The sequence below is a fragment of the Bubalus kerabau genome, chromosome 1, assembly GCF_029407905.1.
Source record: "Bubalus kerabau isolate K-KA32 ecotype Philippines breed swamp buffalo chromosome 1, PCC_UOA_SB_1v2, whole genome shotgun sequence".
Taxonomy (NCBI): domain Eukaryota; kingdom Metazoa; phylum Chordata; class Mammalia; order Artiodactyla; family Bovidae; genus Bubalus; species Bubalus kerabau.
The window spans coordinates 130,980,422-130,995,077 of NC_073624.1; the positions used below are offsets into that span (position 1 = coordinate 130,980,422).

Consider the following 14,656-nt stretch of genomic DNA (forward strand, 5'->3'; position numbering starts at 1 on the left):
ACCCCGGGGAGGGTGGAGCGGGAAGTCAGGGGAGCCTGGGACCCCAAGGATGCCTTGGTCACTTCCCTCAGGATGCAGTTCATGTGAGAGAGAAATGCCTATCTTGTTTAAGCCAACTGATATACTGGTTTTCCAGGCCTTGAAATTGAATCCTGCCCTAATCATAGCAATTCTGTTCCAGGACAGTCACCACTGGACACAGCGGCAGATCCAATCCACTACAGCCCACCGACTGAGCCATTGTTCATAGCGAGACCTAAACCCTACCAGTCAGGCTTCCCAGGTGGCTCAGCAGTAGAGAATCTGCCTGCAATCCAGGAGACCTCGGTTCGATCCCTGGGTCAGAAGATACCCTGGAGAAGGAAATGGCAACCCACTCCAGTAATCTTGCCTGGAGAATCCCAGGGACAGAAGAGCCTGGAGGGCTACAGTCCATAGGGTCACAAAAGTGTCGGACACGATTTAGTGACTAAACAACAAACAACCATACAAGTCATCATTCGGGCAGTCTGGATTCCAGAAAAGCAGTTCATCCGGTTCATCTGTCGTGATGAACCAGTTCATCCCTTCACCCGTCCAGCTATTTTGTGAGTCAAGACTCTGCCAGGTCCTGGGCTGGCTCCTGGAGATGGACCTGTAAATAGGATGGACTGGGTTCTGTCCCCCCAGGGAGGTCTCCCATCTCACAAGGAAGAGAAGCTGAGACAAGGACCTAACCTGGTAAGCGGGCTGACACTGAAGGACAGCTGGCAGGTATGCTCACCTGCCTTACATTTATCAGATGCTCTTTTACAGGAGAAGAGAGAAGTTTGTGGGGACGAAAGGTGGCTGGGCAGGTGGGTAGAGAATGTGTGCAAAATAGAATGTGCACAAAATCCGGGTGGTAGACATGGAGTGGGGCTTCCCTGGTGGCTCAGTCAGTAAACAACCTGCCTGCAATGCAGGAGACCCGGGTGTGACCCCTGGGTCAGGAAGATCCCCTGGAGGAGGGCATGACAACCCACTTCAGTATTCTTGCCTGGAGAATTCCATGGACAGAGGAAGGAGCCTGGCGGTCTGTAGACCATAGAGACACACAGAATCGGACACGACTAAAGTGACTTAGCACACACACACGCGGGCAGACGTGGAGTGGCTGCCCGGTGCTTGGAGGGATCGCTTCTCCCACGATGCTGCCATAAACAAATCCTCTGATAAATCTCTTATTCTTTTGTACCTGCGGTCATGCTTCTTCCCTTTTCAGATCCTAACTGGCTAAATATTAAGGCTGTGCAGTTCAAAGAAAGACTATAGAATTCTCGGGGATTAAAGGAAACTAAAGAGAGAATAAGGAAATGTGACAAATGATTCTGGACAGGATTGTGTATATGAGGGAAAGAGGGATGTTATGACAACATAATGGGGACAACGGTAAGATGGGAATATGGACTTCATTTTAGATCTTGGTAGTGAAATTCACCATATTGTGGTTACATGAAAAAAAAAAATCTTTCTCAGGAGATACTGGCTTCCTGAAGAACCCCTTTGTCTGCAACTTAATCCCAAATAGCTCAGCAAAACTTACAAATAGCAAGTATTCATAGACAGAGAGGATGCACAATGTGAACTTGTAAATCGGTGCAGAAGGCATACAGATACTCCTTGTAGTATTCTCGCAACTTTTTAAAATCGAGGTAGAGTTGATTTACAAGTTATGTAGTTTCAGTTATATAGCAAAGTGATTCAGTATGTGTGTATGTATATATACATACACTTTTTCAGGTTCTTTTCCTTTATAGGTTATTACAAAATATTGAGGGTAGTTTCTTGTGCTATACAGTAGGTCACTCTTGTTTATCTATTTTATGTATAGTAGTGTGTATATGTCAATCTCGAAATTCTAGTTTATCTCCCTCCTGCTCTTCCCCTTTGGCAACCATAAATTTGTTTTCTGTGTCTCTGAGTCTATTTTTGTTTTGTCAATCAGTTATTTGTATAATTTTTTTTTTTTAGAATCCATATGTAAGTGAATCATATGATATTTGTCTTTCTCTGTCTGATTTACTTCACTTCACACGATAACCTTGCAACTTTTCTAAGGGATGAATTTTTTTCAAAACATAAAGAAAAATATTTTAAAAGTTAAAAAAAAAAAAAAGAAAGAATAAGCCCAGAGGCAGGCAGAAAGGAAAAGAATTTGGAACCCCTGAAACATCAGCAAGGAGGGAGGTGTCCACCCTGGGAAGCCCCTGAGAGTCGGGTGACAGGGTCTCAAGGTTACTTGGGGCTCCTGGCCCCAGCCTCCCCACACAGGGACAGCCGCCTCCCCAAATGTGTTTGCCCTGCTATTTATAGAGGGATCGCTTCCCTACATAAAGCCCTGAAATAGAAATGTTGAAAGAGCAGCTGGTGCCTCACGGGAGCCTCATAAAACGTCTGTTTCCAAACAGTCCCGCTTCTCCCTGTCATAAATATCCTGTAGTTCTCGCTCCCTTTTTCTTTGTCAGCAGGCGTATTTGCATAAAAACGGGACTTGGTTTATTAAGAATTTATCTCTCCCTGCTGTTTACCGCCTGCCTGCGATTCACAGGTGCCATGTGACGTGGCCTGTGATGGGCACACCAGCCTTCACCCAAAGGTGAGGCGCACACAACCAACAGACACAGGGAGGACTGAAAGAAGGCTCCACGCTTCTTGGGCTCTGCTTTTCTGCTTCAGTAAGTGAAGTCGCTCAGTCACGTCCAACTCTCTGCGACCCCATGGACAGGCTCCTCTGTCCATGGGATTTTCCAGGGAAGAATACTGGAGTGGGTTGCCATTTCCTTCTCCAGGGGATCTTCCTGACCCAGGGGTCAAACCCAGGTCTCCCACCCTGCAGGCAGACTCTTTACCATCTGAGCCACCAGGGAAGCCCTAACATAAAAGCTGACAGACACGCATGCGAAGCTCAGTGGGGTCTTGAGAGGGCAGCCCTCATCAGCTGTATGGGCAGATGCCTGAGATGGCCTGTAGGATCCGTTTGCCCCCCGACTTCTTGGTCCCTTTCTCCTTCAGGTTTGTCACTGAATGATGTCTTAGTCAGTGTGAGCTGTCATAACAAAGTGCCGCAGACCAGGTGGCTTAAACACACTTACTTCTCACAGTTCCAAGGCTGGAAGTCCAAGATCAGGTTCCTGGTGAGGGCTCAATTCCTGGCTTGCAGATGGCTGCCTTCCCACTGTGTCCCCACATGGGGAGACTGGGAGTGAGAGACAGGAAGAGCTCTCTCTGATGTCTCTTCTGCAGGGACACTAATCCTATGGGATCAGGGCCCCACCCTTAATATCTCCATAAAATCCCTGTCTCCAGATACAGTCACACCAGGAGTTGGAGCTTCAACATAGGAATCTGAGAGTACACAACTCAGCCCATAAGAGAAGAGAAGACTGTTGTCCCTAAGGTTTCCCAAACCCTTCTTTTGGTTTCAAATTAAGACTCCCCAACCTCTAAATGCTGTGTGATGATAAACAAATGATGAATTTTTATCATGGCATAGGTAGTAGGTCCCTGTATAGAAATCAAAATAAATAATTACTTATTTTTGTTTTGTGAAATCTTATCCACATGACCTTGGAAAAATCTCTTTCACCTACAATTTCTTAGTTTATAAAAAGAGGACAATGATATTTGTTTATCTCACGGAGATACAGTAACATGTTTTTAACTGTTGAAAGCAAGCATGTGTAACATGTTTTAAGCAGAGGGTTCTTTTAATTTTTTTAATTTTAATTTATTTACTCATTTATTTTTGGCTGTGCTGGGTCTTCATCAAGGCATGTGGGCTTCTCACTGCAGTGATTTCTCTTGTGGAGCACAGGTTCTGGGTGCACGGGCTTCAGTAGCTGCAGTTCGAAGGCTCAGTAGTTGTGGTGCATGGGCTTTGTTGCTCCAAAGCATGTGGGATCTTCCTGGACCAGGGATGGAACCCGTGTCCAGCGCCTTGGCAGGCAGATTCTTAACCACTGGACCACCCGTGTGTGAGTCATTCAGTCATGTCCGACTCTTTGTGACTCCATGGAGTGTGGCCGGCCAGGTTCCTTTGTTTGTGGGTTTTTCCAGGCAAGAATACTGGAGTGGGTTGTCATTACCTTCTCCAGGGGATCTTCCCAACCCAGGGATTGAACCTGAATCTCCTGCATTGCAAATAGATTCTTTACTGTCTGGGCCACCAGGGAAGCCCAGACCCCCAGGGAAGACCATAAGTATGGGGTTTTTTGTTTTTTTTTCACTCTGTACATCATTTGTATCGGTAAAGATAGTCCTTGATCAAGTAATAAAATGTGACATTTTGGGGGGGAAAAAGAAAGGCTCCCCAGTCTCAGCTGCCTCTGGCCCCTGACGACTGTCTCCTCCTGTCACCAGATGAAGTCTCCAGGGCCACTGGCCACTGTGGAGAGAGGGCCCGCCTCCCACTGAGGGCCTGGGGGCTGACACCAGAGGCAGATATGGCTCAAATGTCCACGTCACTGAGGGTAGGCAGCAGGCAGGTGAGGACTTGGCTGTGATGAGTGCCAAGCCCCAGGTTCTATCCCTTCTGGACACAATGTGGGGAAGGGACAGCCTCCTCGGGGGCGCCGACTGTGGGAGAGCCACCAGGTGACCCCCAGACAGGGGACTCAACAGGGGACTCAAGTGCTCTTAAGGATTTGCCCCAATCTCGAGAGTCCTCCCATGGAAATGCCATTCAGCTTTTTTTATCCATTGTTGCATGCCTAACAATTGCGAATGTTTTCCTTGGAACCGGTTTGTAATCCCATCATGCTGTACTTCCTTTGTACTGAACAAGTGTTATTTAATGGGGCCGTTTTGATTGTTTTGGAGATAGGCGCATATTTGGAAAGAGGAGGGGTTTGTGTGAGTTGATTACATTGGCCAGCTTCCTTTATTTTTTCTGGGAAATCCTTCTTCCTGTGTGTATAGATGGTGAGTCTCACAGAACCTCACAACACAGCATGTGAGACCCTCACTGTAGGCAGCTTGGCAGCGACCCTTCCGGGCCTGCAGCTCTGGGTCCTAGGAGGCCACAGAGGTGGGCAGGTGGGTGGGGGCTGAGTCAGTGGTGCGTGTGAAGTCATAAAGTCACACTCAGGTAAAGCCATCAGCAGGAGCTGGCCAGGTTCTTTCATGCCGGAGACGGAGACGGGGCATATCGGATTCCAAGTCAGCTCCCAAGGCCTCTTGCTCGCCTGGGTCAGTGCAGGCGTCTATGGCCCCTGTCTTCCCTTTCCTTAATCCTCCCCCCACCCCCTCGCCCTGGAGGCCTTTCCTCTCTTCTTTGGGAAGGTCAGCCTCCAGTGGAAGAATGACCATTGTTTCTTCTCAGGCGTAAAGGGGCCCGGTCCCTTATGTCCTTTCTTGCATCCTGTTGCTGGCTCCTAAGTCCCCCTGCAGGGCAGCTAAAGTTCCCCCCGACCTGGGAGCCTGCCTGCCCATCCCCACTAGCACCAATGTGCACTTCTACCCTCTCCATTTCCCCCGGGAGCCAGCTGGCTCTGGCTGCACTTATCTCCCACCTCCCCAGGTTGCAGATACCCTATGGAGAAGCTTCCTCTGCCCTCCTGTCCTGCGAAATCTCCCTCTGATTTACCTGGGTGGCCCTGCCCGCTCTCTCCTCACCTTCACGCCTTGTCAATCAAGGGACATATTTTGCCCGAGACCTAGAATGAAAAGACACACTGAGAATTCCCTTGCCTGCAACCTTTGCGCTTCTCAACGGCATCACCTGGGATAGGGACCGCAGAGAGCTTCTGGATGAGCCTTCCTTCCAGTCTTGGCAGATAAATTCTCACAAATTTATTATGCTGTCACCTGCTGGCTCATCAGCCTCCTTCCTGAAAAGCCAGTTTGTCGCTAGGCACTGGCCAAGGGACATCGAGGCTGTATCCTGCCCCACCCTTGAGTCCTGAACAAGGAGCGGCACTGGCCGCCTTGGAAGCTGGAATCCAGAGCACCCTTTATTCCTCTAGCAGCCACACTTTCTGTTCACAACTAGAAGCTCAGTTCCTTCTGATCCCTGAAAAAAATCTAATTGGACTATTTCCCTATATAGGAAAGCATATAAAGGTGGGAGTTGAACCAAGAATCTTAAACTGAAAAAGGCCAGTACCCCAACATGCCCCTGAGAACCTCCCTCACTCCCCTGATTTTCCTGCTTGTCCAGCTTCTCTCATCCTCTGGGGCTGAATGAGGTCAGGAGGGATGATTAGAACATAGCTTTTTGCATGGCGGTCCTCCTCTGCCTCTCTTATCCCCATCAAAGTCTCCAGGAGGGAGAGACAGAAATGTGCTTCACAGATTCTGTAACTGAGTTTTCCTGGACTTAGGAAGTATCCTAATAAACCCACATTGGACCCAACTTCGAAGGGAAATCTGTAGGATTTCTTTACCAGGTTGGAAAGTGTCCCTGCCTGGGGAGGTGGCAGCTCCCATGCTTGAGGTCCCGAGGGACCAAAGCAGCCTGGGTTCCGCCCAAGCTGTTCTGCTTTATGCTGGGCTCTGCCCCGGCCTGTGCCCCTGGTGGGTCCCTCTCCTAGAACCTGAAGCTCTTCCCTGCTCTGCCCTCACTGAGTTGCTTGCCGCTGCCAAAGCCACCATCTCTCTATCTCCTCCCATCCCTCCAGAGCTCTCCCAGGACCAGTGCATGTTGGGGGCTTAAACAGGAACCTACAACATGGCATTGCTGCTGTTTAGTCACTCAGTCATGTACGGCTTGTTTGTGACCCCCATGGACTGTAGCCCTCCAGGCTCCTCTGTCCATGGGATTTTCCAGGAAAGAATACTGGAGTGGGTTGCCATTTCCTTCTCCAGGAAATCTTTCCGACCCAGGGATCGAACCCGAGTCTCCTGCATTGGCAGGCAGATTCTTTACCACTGAGCCACCTGGGAAGCCCATAACATGGTGAGCCTACACCAAAAAAATCAATGCTCACCATTGCTTTTATCCAGCCTCTCCTCTCAAGGGTGTTGTGAGAATGAAATGAGATGGGGCACCGAATGTGCTAGAATGGTGCCCAGCATGCCCTAAGTGCCTGCAGATGCCTACTGGCCCTGCTGACCCTCTGGGACAAGGTAGGGATGGATCTGAGGTTTGAACAGGTGCCCTTAGGTGCCTGGAGAATGCTTGCTGTTCACAGGAGGAGACTGTGACCACTGCAGAGCTAGCCGAGGTGACTCCGAGTGGTTCAGCCAGACTTGACCTCTGAACCAATGTCCTCATCTCGCTGAGTTTCTGAATCCACCTTACTAGGTTAAAGAGCAAATTCCAAAGTAGAACGATCAGTGGTCACGTGCCTTTGTCAGGTTTATGGATATGAATTACGTTTGCCCTTTGTGTGCTAAACATCCCGTCCCTCAAAGCCTCTCAGAGTTCACTGCTCAGCAGTTCCTCCAGAGCTGGGCCCCTGGGGGCCCCACTCCCCACCGGTCCTCTTTTCCTCACACCCAAGGAAGCGTGTGCATGTACAGCCTCAAGCCCCAAGAGGACCCGGCACCCATACACATGTCTACCATGCACATGCCTCTGGGTTTCTTTCCTCTCAAAGCCCAGAGCTGATTGTCCCCCTTCAGACACAAGATGTCAGTTCCACTCAAGCCAGAAGCCTTGGGACCAAGTCCCAGGTGAAAAACTCCATGGGCTGGAATATTTTTTTGGAAACAAAAGAGCCAGTGGCCTCCCTGTGACAGAAGGATCAGACAGGCATGCAGATGAACAGGCCATGAATCAGGTCTTTCTGATGGAGAGATGTGCGTGGCTACCCAAGAGACACTGTCCAGGGAGTGCTGTGTAAATTTAGCAGGACAGACACAGACCATGGTAGCCGTGCTTCAAGAGTGAAGCCTGGGGAGCAGGGGGTGGTGGAAAAGGGTGGGCTCCAAGGCCCCAAGCAGCTCAGCACTGACCCGTGTTAGTTATTGGGTCCCTGATGCATGCTAAGTCACTTCAGTTGTGCCTTACTCTGTGCAGCCCCATGGACTATAGCCTGCCAGGCTCCTCTGTCCGTGGGATTCTCTAGGGAAGAACACTGGAGTGGGTTGCCATTTCCTCCTTCAGGGGATCTTCCCAACCCAGGGATCGAACCTATGTCTCTTACCTCTCCTGCATTGGAAGGCAGGGTCTTTACCACTAGCACCACCTGGGAAGCCCTATTGGGTCCCTTGGTAAGATTTATTTAAGCAAAGATTGACTCTGCGTTATATTTTTCTAAAGTTGTCTTATCCAGTCTCCTTGGGTATGTTCCTTCCGTTCTCAAATTGTCCATTCAGCTTAGTTTTCTGTCCGCAAGATGAGAACTTGCTTCTTTGCCTTCAAAATATCTACAACCAACTCCATAGACTTTGATCATAAAGCTCATCGAAACAATAGACACACATTCCTGCCTCTATGCTGTAAAACGAAAATCATGCAGGACTGCGTATGTGCAGAACAATTTTCAAACCGAATCTGTGGCTTTGAGGCTGAGACAACTCTCAAAACTGTCAAGTTACTCCTTAGTTGAACGAAAGGAGCCCCCATGAACGGTGCCATTCCCAGACAAGACGAGCCATTCTGAAGCTTCTCATTCCTTATGGGGCTGATAATATAAAAAAAAAAAAAACATGCTTTGTTTCAACATCCAGAACCAATAGCCCTAATTCCTTATTGTTTAAGGAAGCAAAAAGCCTCCTGGAGGGAGCCAAATGTTAATGGAGACCAGGAGTTGCTGCTGGAAGGAGGCAGTATCTAAGGGCATCTAAGGGCTTGTTTTCCTTGAGTCCCCCATCTTGGGGGGTCTCCATCCCACTGGAGCCTTCCCTCAGCCAGTGTGACAACTTCTGCCCCAGCATATGCAGACAACCTCAAAGGAAGGCTCTGTGCTTTCTTTGCAGTAGAAACCTTCCCACCACAGCCCATGACTGTCAGATACATGGGTGCTGGCCAAAGACTTCTCCCTCCACTCCCATCACCTTTTTAAAAAAAACTATTTATTTTATTTTTGGTTGTGCTGGGTCTTCATTGCTACACACAGTCTTTCTCTAGTTGCAGCAAGCAGGGGCTACTCTTCCTTGGTTGCACAAGCTTCTCTTGTCACAGAGCACAGGCTCTAGAGCACGGACTCAGTAGCTGTGGCATGTGGGCTGAGTTGCCCACAACATGTGGAATCTTCCTGGTCCAGAGATCGAACCCATATCCTACACTAGCAGGCGAATTTTTAACCACAGGACTACAAGGGGAGCCTCCGATCACCTTTTGACAGCCGCTATGCTGGTGATGGACAGGGAAGCCTGGGGTGCTGCAGTCCATGGGGTCACAAAGAGTCAGACACAACTGAGTGACTGAACTGATGTCCAGCACAGTTTGCCTCTGAGCCCTGCATCCAAATGCCCAACTTCCTACTGAATTCTCCAGGTCAATATGCCTCAAACCTAACTCTTCCTATTCCCTGACCTCTTCCCCAGAGGATGGGATTTTTAGCCACCTGTCCACCCAAACCCAACCTGAGGGCTGTCCTGGACTCCTCTCTCTCCCCCTCGCCCCTGAATGTGCTCCCTGCCCAAGTCATACAGATTCAATCCAGCAGTGCTTTTGTTTCCACTCCTTCCTCCCTACCCTCTGCTGCAATGGCACCATCGCCTGCTTCATCCCCTCTTAGCTGACCTTGTGCATCTCTCCAATACTCCCTATGGGCTTCGTTTCCGTTCAGCCTTCAGAGTAAAACCTCCAGAATATCCCTCTAAAACAGGAAGCTCTGGTTCTATTATCTCTGAGCTTAAACCCCTCAATGGCTCTCCTTGGCCCACCGAGAATCACCTCCAGCCCTTCCCCCTTGCTCCTAATCTCCAGCTCCCTAAGTGCCCGTCCTTCCCAAACACATAGGGTGTGTTGCTCCCTCCCCACCCTCCTAACAAACCCACCAGCAGGAATCTGCTCTTTCTCTTGAGCCTCCAGACAGGAGCACTTCTCCCTTGAAAATCTTTTCCAGCACCACAGGGCAACCATCTGCATATGCTGCTTCAGGGCAAGCTTCCCAATATTTTGTGGCTTTGATTTTTCCCCATCTGTCCTGCTGCTGATGGACTTTTGCATTGTTCCCACTTTAGGGGGACTCATTGTTGCTGCATGTACTTTGTTGCTGCACTCATTGTTATGCATGTACTTGCACCCATTCGTTTCGAAAAGTATTACCTCTGAGCCTGGGGTTTTCTTTGTGGAAAGGTTTGTTTTGTTTTGTTTTTTAATTAAGGGTTTAATCTATTGAATAGATATTGGAATAGTTAAGATTCATACTCTTTGTCAGTTTTGGTAAATTATATGTTTTAGGAATATACCCATTTATCTAAATTTTCAAATGTATGGGCATAAGATTGTTCATAACAACTTCTTATGCTCTTTAATGAAGGTGGGTTCTGTTGTGATGTCTCCTTATCATGCCTGACATTGACTATTTTTACCTTCTTTTTTCCTCTTGCTCAATGTTGCTAAAATTATTGACTTTTAAAATAAGTTTTATTACTTTTCCAAAGAATCCAACTTTGGGTTTTATTGATAATCCCTATTTTATATTTATGTCTTCGTTTATTAAATTCAGCCTTTATTTTTCCTTTCTTTGGGTTCAGCTTTTGTTGTTGCTATTCAGTTGCTAAGTTGTGTCTGACTCTTTGCAATCCCATGGACTGCAGCACGCCAGGCTTCCCTGTGCTTCACCATCTCCTGGAGTTTGCTCAAACTTGTGTCCATTGAGTTGGTGATACCATCTAACCATCTCATCCTCTGTTGTCCCCTTCTCCTACCTTTAATCTTTCCCAGCATCAGGGTCTTTTCCAATGAGTCAGCTCTTCAAATCAGGGGGTCAAAGTATTGGAGCTTCAGCATCAGTCCTTCAAACGAATATTTAGTGTTGATTTCCTTGGGTTAAGCTACTGGACTATAATTTCCCTGCAGGCAGATGTTATGTCTTGGTTGCTCTGTGTTATCTAAAGCCTAGCATAGTGCCTGGTACATAGAAGATGAATAATAAATATTTAAGAAAAGAGGTGAGAGAAGGGAGAAGAGGAAAAGGGGGAGAAAGAGAGAGGAATAAGGAAAGGAGGGAGTTGAAAGGACAACATAACTGGAATATAAGCTATCCATACACCTTAAAGGTTAATTGTAAGATAACTGCCTGTGTGTGTGCCTGTGTCTATGTGATATGCTGAGTCTTTTATTTTAAATAGTCTAGTATCATGACTCCAAGGCAGCTCAAGGTGGGAATTATAAACATACCTAGAGAGCCATGGCATTTTCCTTAGAAGATCTTCATGGTGTATTACCCAGCATATGCCCCTGAGGGTCTCATCTGTTCTGCTCATGATGGACATTGGGTTGTTCCCAGTTTAGGGCTAATGAAAATAGTGCTTATACATGTGCATGTGTGCATTCGTTTCTGAAAGTATTAACTCTCAGTCTGAAAATCAGGCCCTGCACCAGGCTCTAGCTAGACAAATATGAATAAGAACTTGTTCCTTGGACTTGTGGTTGCAAAGGGGGAGGGGGATGGGGAGGGGAGGATTGAGAGTTTGGAATTAGCAGATGGCAAAGTATTATATAGAGAATGGATAAACAGCAAGGTCCTACTGGATAGCACAGGAAACTATATTCATTATCCTATGAAAAACCATCATGAAAAAGTATATATAACTGAATCACTTTGCTGTACAGCAGAAATTTGCACAACATTGTAAATCAACTATAGTTCAATAACATTAAAATAGAGCTTGTTCCTGCACTTCAGAAACTCAGAGGAAAAATCTAGGCAGTTAACAAACGGGCCAAACCCAGCCAGCACCTGTTTTGTACATAAAGTTTTATTGAGACACAACCACAACCAAGCTACCTTCACCCAAAAGTGACCGAGTAGTTGCCTCAGAGACACACGGTCCTCACAGCAGGAAATATTTGTCCTTTGCAGAAATGTCCACAGCCCTGCCCGAGGCAGTAGGCCCCTAGAAGGCAGACCCTGGCCTTGTCTGCCGGGGACAACAGAGTCCCCAGTCCACTGCTGAACGCTGAGCATATGTGTTCTCAAGGTACTGTGGAGTTGGTCTCAAGTTCTGTGGAGTTGGTCTCACCTGTGGGTAAGAATCACTGCTCACTATCTAACAAGTTTGCACATTTTTCTCTGAGCAAATGCAGCACAAAATCCAGTGGGTACCAGTGATCTCTTTATAAACCTGGCAGCTCATTCTTGGGATCAGTACCTTACAGCATGATCTCAACCAGAGCTCTAATGGTGTTTGGGCTAGTTGAGCAAATTCTGAGGCCCAGAAGCAGAAACCAAGGTTCTCATCGAGAAGTCAGGCTGGTTGTATGGGGACCCCACCTCATTGCCAACTTGAGACCACACTTGTACGTGTGCATGCTGAGTTGCTTCAGTCGTGTCCAACTCTCTGAGACCCCATGGACTGTAGCCCACCAGGCTCCTCTGTCCACGGGATTCTCTAGGCAAGGATACTGGAGTGGGTAGCCATGCCTTCCTCCAGGGGATCTTCCCAACCCAGGAATCGAACCCGTGTCTCCCACAGCTTCTGCATTGCAGGCAGATTCTTTTGCTGTTGAGCCAGCCGGGGAAGTCCTTAGGCAGCACTGCTTCATCTCAAATCAAGTATCCCACCAGGAGAAAACGTCACACTTCTGCCAGGATGGTGCTAACAGCAGTCTTGGGATGTACACCCAAGATGACTGCAAAGATGTTCTGTTCTCCTGCTCTGAGCATTTAGTGACCATCAGGGTAGACAGAAAGGGGAAGATAAAGGCTCAAGATGATCCACTCCAGCCATCCAAAGCTATGGCCAGATGCCTGGCCCTGTGCTGTCCGATTTGGGTACCAACCCACTTGGCCACCTGACCCATCTTTCCTGCAAACGAGTGTTTGCTTTTCTCTCAAATGGTGGTGGTGTGTCTTAATGGAAGAACCATATGAAGTATCCATCCTGTAGACAACAAAGTGCTAATCGCTTTCCTTGAGTTGTGAACTATTAAAAATTCAAGCTGTGTAAGTCAGCTAAGCTGAGAATTTTTGTCATGGCCCCTTGCTCTTGCAGGGCCAGCCTTAGTGCTTAGTCAGCTCTTAAACAGGGTTTGTTGTTTTGTATTTTTTTTCCCCGTGAGTATGTGTATCTATATGTGTTTAACTTTTCAAATCTGTGGTTTTTTTAAAAAAAAAAATCGATCCGTAAGTGTCAGAAGTGTCTAAGTGAGAGTAGGCCCTAACAGGAAAGCAGGAAACACAGTCTGTAAATTTAGAGGGGGGAGGAAACAGAATTTCCATTCAACACCAAGGCGGTAGTAACACACTGGTGGGAGAGCCCAGACAAAGCCAAATGTCATTTTCTTTATCCTAATTTATTGATTTTTGCTGGCTGTCGGAAGCGCTCAGGGAAGGAAGCCTGGTTCAGTCTGTGGCTGACGTTTTTCATTGTTCTCACAATCAGATCCCGGGGTGGGGGGACAGATCCGGGAGAAGGGGCCACTGAGGGGAAACATGAGTGCATGAAGATGGTGGTGGTGAGGATGCCCAGGAACCCCAGTGCCTGGAGCAGACGCATGTGCACCCATTCCTCCCACTGCAGTGTTTTTCAAAGTAGCCTATTCATTTACTTGGAAGACATCTCATGCCAAAAAAAGGACATCATCTCATCCACCACCCGCCCAGTCATCTTGACTCATCACCCCAGAAAGACAACCATTGCTGGGGGGCGCACCCCCAAAAATCACCGTCTCCAGATCGCTCGTTCAAAAATCTATGATACCAAAAATGTAAATCACCAAAGCTGTGTGGAAAATCTCCAGCCAGGGTGTGAGGCCCTCCTAGAGGTCAGAGAGGCCCAGGTGCGGGTGTCAGGGCGGGGGAGGCGGAGACACTGAGTTCAAGGTCAATCGGCAACCCTGAAAGAGAGATTAGGCCCCCGGGGTTGTTCACTGTGCAAGGTTTTCTTTCTTTTTTCTTTTTTTGTGAACACTCATTGCAAAACTGAAACCAACATCACAGAACAATGAGAAATCAGCAGCCCCTTCCACAAGCTCCGAGTCGTGCATACCGACCACTTCAAATCTGAAAAATGCCCTGTGTGCGTGTGAGGTGACCGCCCACTGTGGGCTTTCCCAGACGGCTCTGGTCTCCTGCTGAGGTCCCCTCCTCCCCCAGCCTCGCCCCAGGGCAGGGCCACCTCTGTGCAGGTGCCCCTTGGACATGTGCTGACCACTCAGCTGTCCTCCAAAGGCCTGATACCGGCTGCCCACTGGGGATCAGCCCGGCTGACGGCTCCCCTCCGGCCTCCTCATTCCTGCCACAGTCAGCTTAGCCTCTCCCACAGCCCTAGACTCCTTCCCCACCCTACCTCAGAGAGTCCCTGAGGTCGGATCTTCCTGCTCCACTATGCGAGGCCTTGTGTTGACCGAGGTTCATCCCAGAAGGGCCTCCTGTCTGAAGGCTGCCCTCCTGCACCACCCACTCCAGTGACCTTGTCTCTAGCCTGGCCTTCAGGGCCTCCCCAGCCCCACCCTCCCCACCCCAAACCACCTTCCCAAGCTTCTCTTGCATCCTCCCAACACCAAAGCCTGAGCATCCTCACTTGCTCTGGGAGCATCTCTCCCCTCACCCTTTTGTCTACGTCATAACCTCAC

General features: G+C 48.4%; 1 long non-coding RNA gene across 4 annotated transcripts in view; it reads right to left on the reverse strand.

Moving 5' to 3' along the window:
* LOC129657864 (uncharacterized) overlaps window positions 1–14,656 on the reverse strand; it is a 46,487-nt gene that overhangs the window by 12,330 nt on the left and 19,501 nt on the right. The window contains exon 1 of one of the 4 annotated variants that reach the window (XR_008717136.1): window positions 3,114–3,216. The exons of 2 other annotated variants lie outside the window; for them this stretch is intronic. This is a non-coding gene — a long non-coding RNA (uncharacterized LOC129657864). Of the gene's footprint in view, window positions 1–3,113; window positions 3,217–14,656 lie in introns of those variants that run through there. One more of the 4 variants, XR_008717138.1, reaches the window with a different exon arrangement.